The 8149-nt window shown below is 34.0% G+C and overlaps 1 non-coding gene across 1 annotated transcript; it reads right to left on the bottom strand.

Moving 5' to 3' along the window:
* Positions 1-7715: 7715 nt before the first annotated feature.
* On the bottom strand, positions 7716-7803 carry TRNAS-GCU (transfer RNA serine (anticodon GCU)). The gene has a single exon. It is a non-coding gene; the product is annotated as a tRNA-Ser (tRNA).
* Between the last annotated feature and the right edge of the window lie 346 nt (positions 7804-8149).

Genomic DNA, 8149 nt, shown 5'->3' with positions numbered 1-8149 from the left:
ACGGCTTTCCCTATGTATACATCTAAAACTCAGTTCCCTAGAAGGGACTCTAATAAACTTGAATACTCAGCTGAGTAAACCACTACTGCATAAGCATTTCAGTATTTAAATGAATGAAATTTTTTTGTTATTTTCTCTTTTCATCATTTAGGGATCATTTCTATTTACATGCTCTCATGATGAATCATTCATCATTGGTCAGGTCATTGATACGGATAATATCCAAATACCAAATCCGTTCGCTATGTGACCTATGAGAAGTGGAATAGGTTCTTGGGAAGATCAAAGAAAGAACTTGTTCTTCTTCCGTAAGGAATTCTTGGAAGAATTCCGAACCTAATCTTTTCAAAAAAACGCGTACCTTACTTTTATGTTTACGAGCCAAAGTTCTAGCACACGAAAGTCGAAGTATATACTTTATTCGATACAAAGTCTGTTTTTTTAAGGATCCACTGTGATAATGAAAAAGATTTCTACATATACGCCCAAATCGGTCAATAATATCAGAATCAGATGAATCGGCCCAGGCCGGCTTACTAATGGGATGCCCTGATACGTTACAAAATTTCGCTTTAGCCAATGATCTAATTAGAGGAATTATTGGGACTCTAGTCTCGAATTTCTTAATAGTAGTATCTATTAGAAATAAATTCTCTAGCATTTGACTCCTTACTACCGAAGGGTTTAGTTGTACACGCGAAAGATAGCCCAGAAAGTAGAAAGAATAATTGTATAATTGATTTATATGGATACTCTCAGGTTGAGACCACAAGTAAAAATGACATTGCCATAAATTGACAAGGTGATATTTCCATTTCTTCATCAGAAAATGAGTCCCTTTTGAAGCCAGAATCGCTTTTCCTTGATATCTGACATAATGCATGAAAGGATCCTTGAACAACCATAGGGTCTTCTGAAAATCATTACGAAGCACTACTAAAAGATGTTCTATTTTTCCATAAAAATGTGTTCGCTCAAGAAGGGTTCCCGAAGATGTTGATCGTAAATGAGAGGATTGTTTACGGAGAAAAACGAATATGGATTCGCATTCATATACATGAGAATTATATAGGAACAAGAAGAATCTTTGATTCCTTTTTGAAAAAAGGGAAATGGATTTCTTTGGAGTAATGAGACTATTCGAATTACGAGACTCGTAGAGAAAAAATCTCAACAAATGCAAAGAGGGAGCATCTTGTATCCAGCAGCGAAGGGTTTGAACCAAGATTTCCAGATGGATGGGGTGGGGTATTAGTATATCTGACACATGATTTAAATGTGAAAATTTGTCCTCTAAAAAGAGAAATATTGAATGAATAGATCGTATATGAGATTTTGCTATTTCTTTTTCTTCTAGGGAAGATACTAATCGTAGTGAGAATGGAATTTCCACAATGACTGCAAAAACCTCTGACATCATTTGAGAATCAAAATATTTGTTGTTCCCAACAAATAGATTTTGTTTAGAATCTTTAACCGAAAGAATCAAATGATTCTGTTGATGCATTCGAGTAATTAAACGTTTCACAATTAGTGAACTGAATTTATTGTCATAACCGAAAATTTCCATGGGTTTGTAAAGAATCGATCCATTTAAACCATGATCATGAGCAAGTGCATAGATATACTCCTGAAAGAGAAGCGGATATAGGAAGCATTGTTGTCGAGATCCGTCTATTTCTAAATATCCTTGTAATTCCTCCATTTGAAATGATACTTGAATCAAAAGCATAGAGATTTCTTGGGTTATCAAATAATACATAGTGCGATACGGTCAAAACAAGGTATCAAGGTATATAGTAATAAAAGAATCGATTAAGAAAAGAATGGATACCCCGGAGACAAGGAAGCCAATCAACAGATCCTCCATTTTTCCATCTAATTTTTTGTTTCGTTATAGTTACAAGAGATGACTGGAAATCCTTTATTTTTGCAAGCCGATCGCTCTTTTGACTTTGGAAAAATTCTCTTTATCAGTATACCGTTCTTCTACACATTCGTTTCCACTCCATAATCGAGAAAGAAAAGAATATTTAATAGTTAGGATTCATTAAAAAAAGGAATCGATAATCTACTCACAGGAGAACCCTTTCCCCCATCAGGCACTAATCTATTTTTAACATCTAATTAGATCGGGTAATCATTCGAATTAAGAACAAAAGCTCGTTACTTTTGGTTTCCCTATAATTGGAGCGATAGAGCCCTATCCATTTATTCACTCGATCCAATGGTGAATTGGTTTGGTCCCGTTCCAAGAATCAAAACAAGATTTTGTACCGATTCGGTAAGGATAAAGTATTATCAACAAAATTCTCCATTGATACGACATGCTATTTTTTCCATTCATTCCCTTTCAGGATCAGTCGTGGTCTTACAAACTATACCAATGGTATGGACGAATCCCTTGCTTCATCCAAATGTGTAAAAGATCATAGCCGCACTTAAAAGCCGAGTACTCTACCGTTGAGTTAGCAACCCGGAAAAATATGGTGTGTAGATACGATCGGAATAAAAATAAAACTCAAACCAAGAGATTGGGATTGGATTGCTCGACCCCGTCAAAACATTGAACTAGTAACAAACAAATCTAAAAGAAAATTTGATGATCAATTATGAACATCAAAATGAACAGATTAGATGAAAATACAACGAATTCCCGGATCAATATAGATGGATGCCAAAATTTATGGATCATCCATATTTTTATCAATATTTTTTTTTTTCATTTTTCATTAAGAAGATACTTCTTGTGTCGCAGCGAATCTGGCGAACTCACCATTTGAGTGAAATTGAAATAAAGTAAAGAAATAAAGAAACAAACTTATGAGGCTGGGATAAATGGATCTATTTATCCACGATCAAATTATATTTGATCGATACAACATTGTCAATATGAATTGAATGTTGGTTGAGAAAACAAATTCAATTAAAGAAAATAAGTACTTGTGTTGGATTGACACTACACAGATCAGAAATGAAGTGTGGATGGGGGAATAAATAAGAAAAAAAAAAAAGTAGGAAAAAAATCTCTAGTTTATTCAATAGAGGTACAATAAACAAGATTGACCCCTTGTTTGTTGGTGGAGTCCCAACGAAAACAATCCGATTGATGGTAATCCCATACCATCATTTTCTAGATCCGATTATTTCATCTATTCACTCGAGATTTTTTTTTCTATCTGTCTCATATCAATAAAAAAAGATTTTTTTTCGTTATCGTTATCTGATATGGGATTATAGAGGAGCAATAGTGAATAGGTATGAATAGAGTAAGAAAAATCGGAGTGGTGGAGAAAGAATTACACAAAGCTCGATAAGATACTGGGCACCCCCCTTTTTTGTTTATTTCATTTATTTCATTTCGTTTGATTAATTCGAAGTTCCTTAAAGACCTCTGCCTTCTTTGAAATATCATGAACAGTTCCTGTAGGTTGAGCGCCTTTTTCAAGGAAATATAGAATAGCAGGAACGTTTGAATAAGTTTGATTCTTTATCGGATCGTAAAAACCCACTTTACGAAGATCTCTTCCTTCTCTTTGGGATCGAACATCAATCGCAATGATTCGATAGATGACTCATTGGGATAGATATAGATGAACAATGCCCCCCCTAGAAACGTATAGGAGGTTTTCTCCTCATACGGCTCGAGAAAGAATGATTCGAGTTTGAATTTATGCTATGCATATCATATAGTGACAAATGTATCCATAAAATCATCAATTAGACTATAAGTTGAGTCGTTTTTTTTGTTCTTCCTTCCTTTCCTTTCCTGAAAAAAAAAAAGAAATATCATTCGTACTCATAACTCAAGTTGGGCAATTCTCAAAGAGCTTAAAGGGAAATCCTTGGACATTTGTTGAGCCGTCTCTAACCTCTTTTATTTGTCCCGCCTAGAATCTCTTTTTCTTCCTCATTCTGATCTAGTTCCAGTTGTTGAGACAATTGAAAATGGTGTTTCCTTGTTCCGGTATCCTTTATCTTTGCTTTGAATCATTGGGTTTAGACATTACTTCGGTGATCCTTAATCGTTTCAAAATGGTCGCAACATACCTTTTGTTATTTCTTTCTATTGAAAGAATCATACGAACGATTGATTCCCCTGTAATACACTTTTGATCAAAATAGTTTTACCAATTCCGGCAAATTTTACTTTGTTTTTTTTTATTCGAAACTTGTTGGAATTTGAACCTTTGGATTTCTATATCGAAGATATACTTACGAAGTTGTTCCAACTTATTGATTGGCACTAACCCTAGATCCTTCCCCTTGATAAATGAATCAATACTTTATACTCGAGCTACATCATGTACTATTTACAACCCCCAATTTTGGGGGGTCCTAGTAGAACAGAACAAACTATGTCGAGCCAAGAGCATCTTCATTGATATATAAAATGGTGGATGCAAGAATCCACAGCCGATCATGTCTTTCAAGTCGCACGTTGCTTTCTACCACATCGTTTCAAACGAAGTTTTACCATAACATTCCTCTAATTTTGAACCGGTATGGAATTGATTCAATATGGAATCCGGAATAGTCATTGGCTCAATCGGTACGCTCAATCGGTACACAGCAGTCCATACTTTTATATTTATATATATATAAATTATATATATAAATAGATATTTATATCTATATTTTGATTTTGATATATATTTTGATATCTATATTATAGATATTTTGATATATATATGGATGGATAGGTATTCATCTAGAGAAGGCCCCACAAGCAAAGACAAAGATTCAATCTTACCCCATATTCGACCGTATGAATGAAACACATTTCTAAAAAAGACGAATAAACGAATTACTTAACACTTCTTTACATCTACATCTTCAACAGATTGTTCGGGACAATCAATCATGAAGGATCCAACTCTTTCTCGAACAACTAAATTAAAGAAAGGTCTTTAATTAGATTCTCAATACTCAATACCGGAACAAAATAAGTCATTAGCCAAATAAGCTATTCCAATGACTCGGAAAAGTCGCAAATGAATCGATTATAGACTAGGTTCATCAATCTCGCGCTTCTTCAAGTATCTAAGGATTGATAAAGGAATCATGAAAAAAGGTTTCAAGAATTTCCTACTTCGACATCATAATTTCCTACTTCGACATCATTATCATTAATGGAAATAAGTTTTCCTGTAATGACTAAATTTGATCATCATAAGACATAAGAGAAATCCATGTTCCTTTTCCAATTGAATCATTAATGATTTAAAGCAGGTAGATGGATCGAGAAACAAATTCAATTTATTTGTTTTCATGGGGATGGGATGGATGGAAAAAAGCTCTCATGTAAGATAAGATTAAGGTTGTTATTCTTCCATCTGATTGATAAAACCAGAACCGTAGGAGTATGATCTTTCCGTATCCATCAGATACACAGAACAATTGTCAACGGGAGTAATCATAGATATTTAAGGTAAGGTATCAAAGATCTTTTTCACCGCAGCCGAAATACCGGTATCACTGAAATAGAACAAACAATAACAATACATGTAGGCATGGTTCATTTTATACAGATTTTGCTTTACTTTAGGTTTAGTAACCCTTCCATAAATTCTATCAAGTCAAAAGTAAAGTGAATGGAATATATGAATCTTCCTCCCAATCACTACATTGACTTCCAATTATTTATTGTAGCCAGATGCAAAAAAAAAAAAAGCAATTAGGCTCAAAGAAAAAAAATCTGTTCCATATTGCACTTTATTGTTTATTAATGAGATCCGGACGACACAGATATTGAAAAATTGATACCTTCCATTGCCGATTAACTCGAATTCTATGGGGATCATGAATCATACCCCAAGACAATCAAATAATAAAAGATCCTCTTGCGGTATGTTATATTATCTTGTATAGGTACAAAGCAAAATGGGTCCAGATCAATTCGTTGTTCTTAATTTTGATTTTACCCCACCCACACCCAGTCTTAAGAACTTTAATCCCAGTGATGTAATTAGTCCCAAGAACTCCCTCCTGTTTAGGATTCAGGATCCACATAGAATTAGTCATTTTGACTAACATGTTTAGTTTCGAAAAAATAGAGATCTTATCTTTCGCATTTCAACTTAGAATGCATCATGTGAGAATCAAAATATAATAGATGGGCATAAAGTTTCTATAAGTGACTAACTTACCCCAATATGAATATGAGTAGAGCGGGACGGGCATACACTGAACGGCCCATCCCATTTTTTTTTTAATTCAACTTTGATCTATGTTCCCATCCTACCTAATATCAAAAAGGTAAAAGATGTTTATTTCCATCCGCAATTTATACTCGATTCTTTTTCTTACAATTGGAAATCGAAAGGAATCTATGATTCATAGAAGAATCATTAGAACTCAGAAAGAAAAATTGGATCATATTGTATCCAACCTTATACCTTATACTCTTAAACAGAAGATTGTTAAAGAGAACAATCTTTGTTTTGATAGAAGCGGTCTGGGACGGAAGGATTCGAACCTCCGAGTAACGGGACCAAAACCCGCTGCCTTACCACTTGGCCACGCCCCATTTAGATTTCAATTCGACACTAATAAACACTAATATTGTTATTGGTTATTCGTCAATTCCAGCCCAAATATCTATGGAATAGGTTGTTGCTAGGATTCTATACGTGTAAATGTAGAATGAAAATGAATTCATTGATCATTCCATATAAGTCAATTAAGATATTGTATGAAAGTATGATTCCTTCTATTCTCATTTGAGAATTGAAGGATTTTTGATTGGGGGAAGTTCAAAGAAAAAGAAAGAAGGATTTTTTGTCTTCTCTTCTTTCTTAATTTTTCCCTTATATCAATAACTCAATAAAAATGAAATTATCTCCAAGAACGAAATATTTCTTATGCTTAATATCTTTAGTTTGATCTGTATCTGTCTTAATTCTGCCCTTCATTCGAGTAGCTTTTTCTTCGCCAAATTGCCCGAAGCTTATGCTTTTTTCAATCCAATCGTAGATTTTATGCCAGTCATACCTGTGCTCTTTTTTCTCTTAGCCCTTGTTTGGCAAGCTGCTGTAAGTTTTCGATGAGATCTTTAATACTGTCCTAGAAACATTCATATTCATGATTTATTCGATAAAATAAATTCAACTCTAACATAACAATTGATAAGATCAGATAAGTCTTACATTATGAACCCTCGATTCAAAGATTGAAATTCTTTTGCTTTTTGATAGCCGCGATGAATCTGGATCACCTAATTTCCGCATTATGCCCTTCCAGTTCCAGGGGTCAAAGACCCCATTATGGTACCCCATAATACCTAATTGGGGTATGACAAGATAATTTTGGTAACAAAGGAATTCCTGCAAATTCCTTTCTTTTCTAGAAACCACTTTTTCATTTCTTTTCTTGGTGTCAAGGATATGTGGTACAAAAATAGAGAATCTATTCCCTTATTTCCTTTGCAAAAAACAAAAAAAAAATGATCTTGGAGATTGTGCAATGCTTACTCTCAAACTCTTCGTTTACACAGTAGTGATATTCTTTGTTTCTCTCTTCATCTTCGGATTCCTATCTAATGATCCAGGACGTAATCCTGGACGTGAGGAATAAAAAAATCAGAGATTTTTCATTATTTCCTTGCTTGATTTCTGCATTTTCCTATGCTTTTCTCTATTCCAGACATTTAACTATGATAAAGGACTTGATATTTTTTCGAATTCGAAAGATAAATCTCAAGTGATCCGAGGGAACGGAGAAAGAGGGATTCGAACCCTCGGTACGAACAGCTCGTACAACGGATTAGCAATCCGTCGCTTTAGTCCACTCAGCCATCTCTCCCAATTACAAAAAGATAATTCATATGCGACGCCTGAAGTAAATATTGATCAAAGTCTTTCTTTATCTTTATTTATTTATTTTATACATTTATTTATACTTACTATATTATACTTACTATATATATACGAATTATCTTTATTTATTTATTTTATACATTTATTTATACTTACTATATTATACTTACTATATATATACGAATTTTATCCGCAATTCAATTTGGATAACGATTCGAAACAGATATCTCCAATAGAAAGAGTACGTCTTTGATTTCGTCCGAAGGGTTCTTTTATTCCCCCGGCCTGGCCAGTACAGTACCTAGCCAGGCCGTTCCTTCTTTTGTTCCAAT

The sequence above is a fragment of the Tasmannia lanceolata genome, unplaced genomic scaffold, assembly GCF_043159265.1.
Source record: "Tasmannia lanceolata isolate RefF3 unplaced genomic scaffold, GAP_Taslan_0.1 ptg001013l, whole genome shotgun sequence".
Lineage (NCBI taxonomy): Eukaryota > Viridiplantae > Streptophyta > Magnoliopsida > Canellales > Winteraceae > Tasmannia > Tasmannia lanceolata.
The sequence above is the reverse complement of the archived record's forward strand: the minus strand, read 5'-3'. Positions and strand labels throughout refer to the sequence as shown.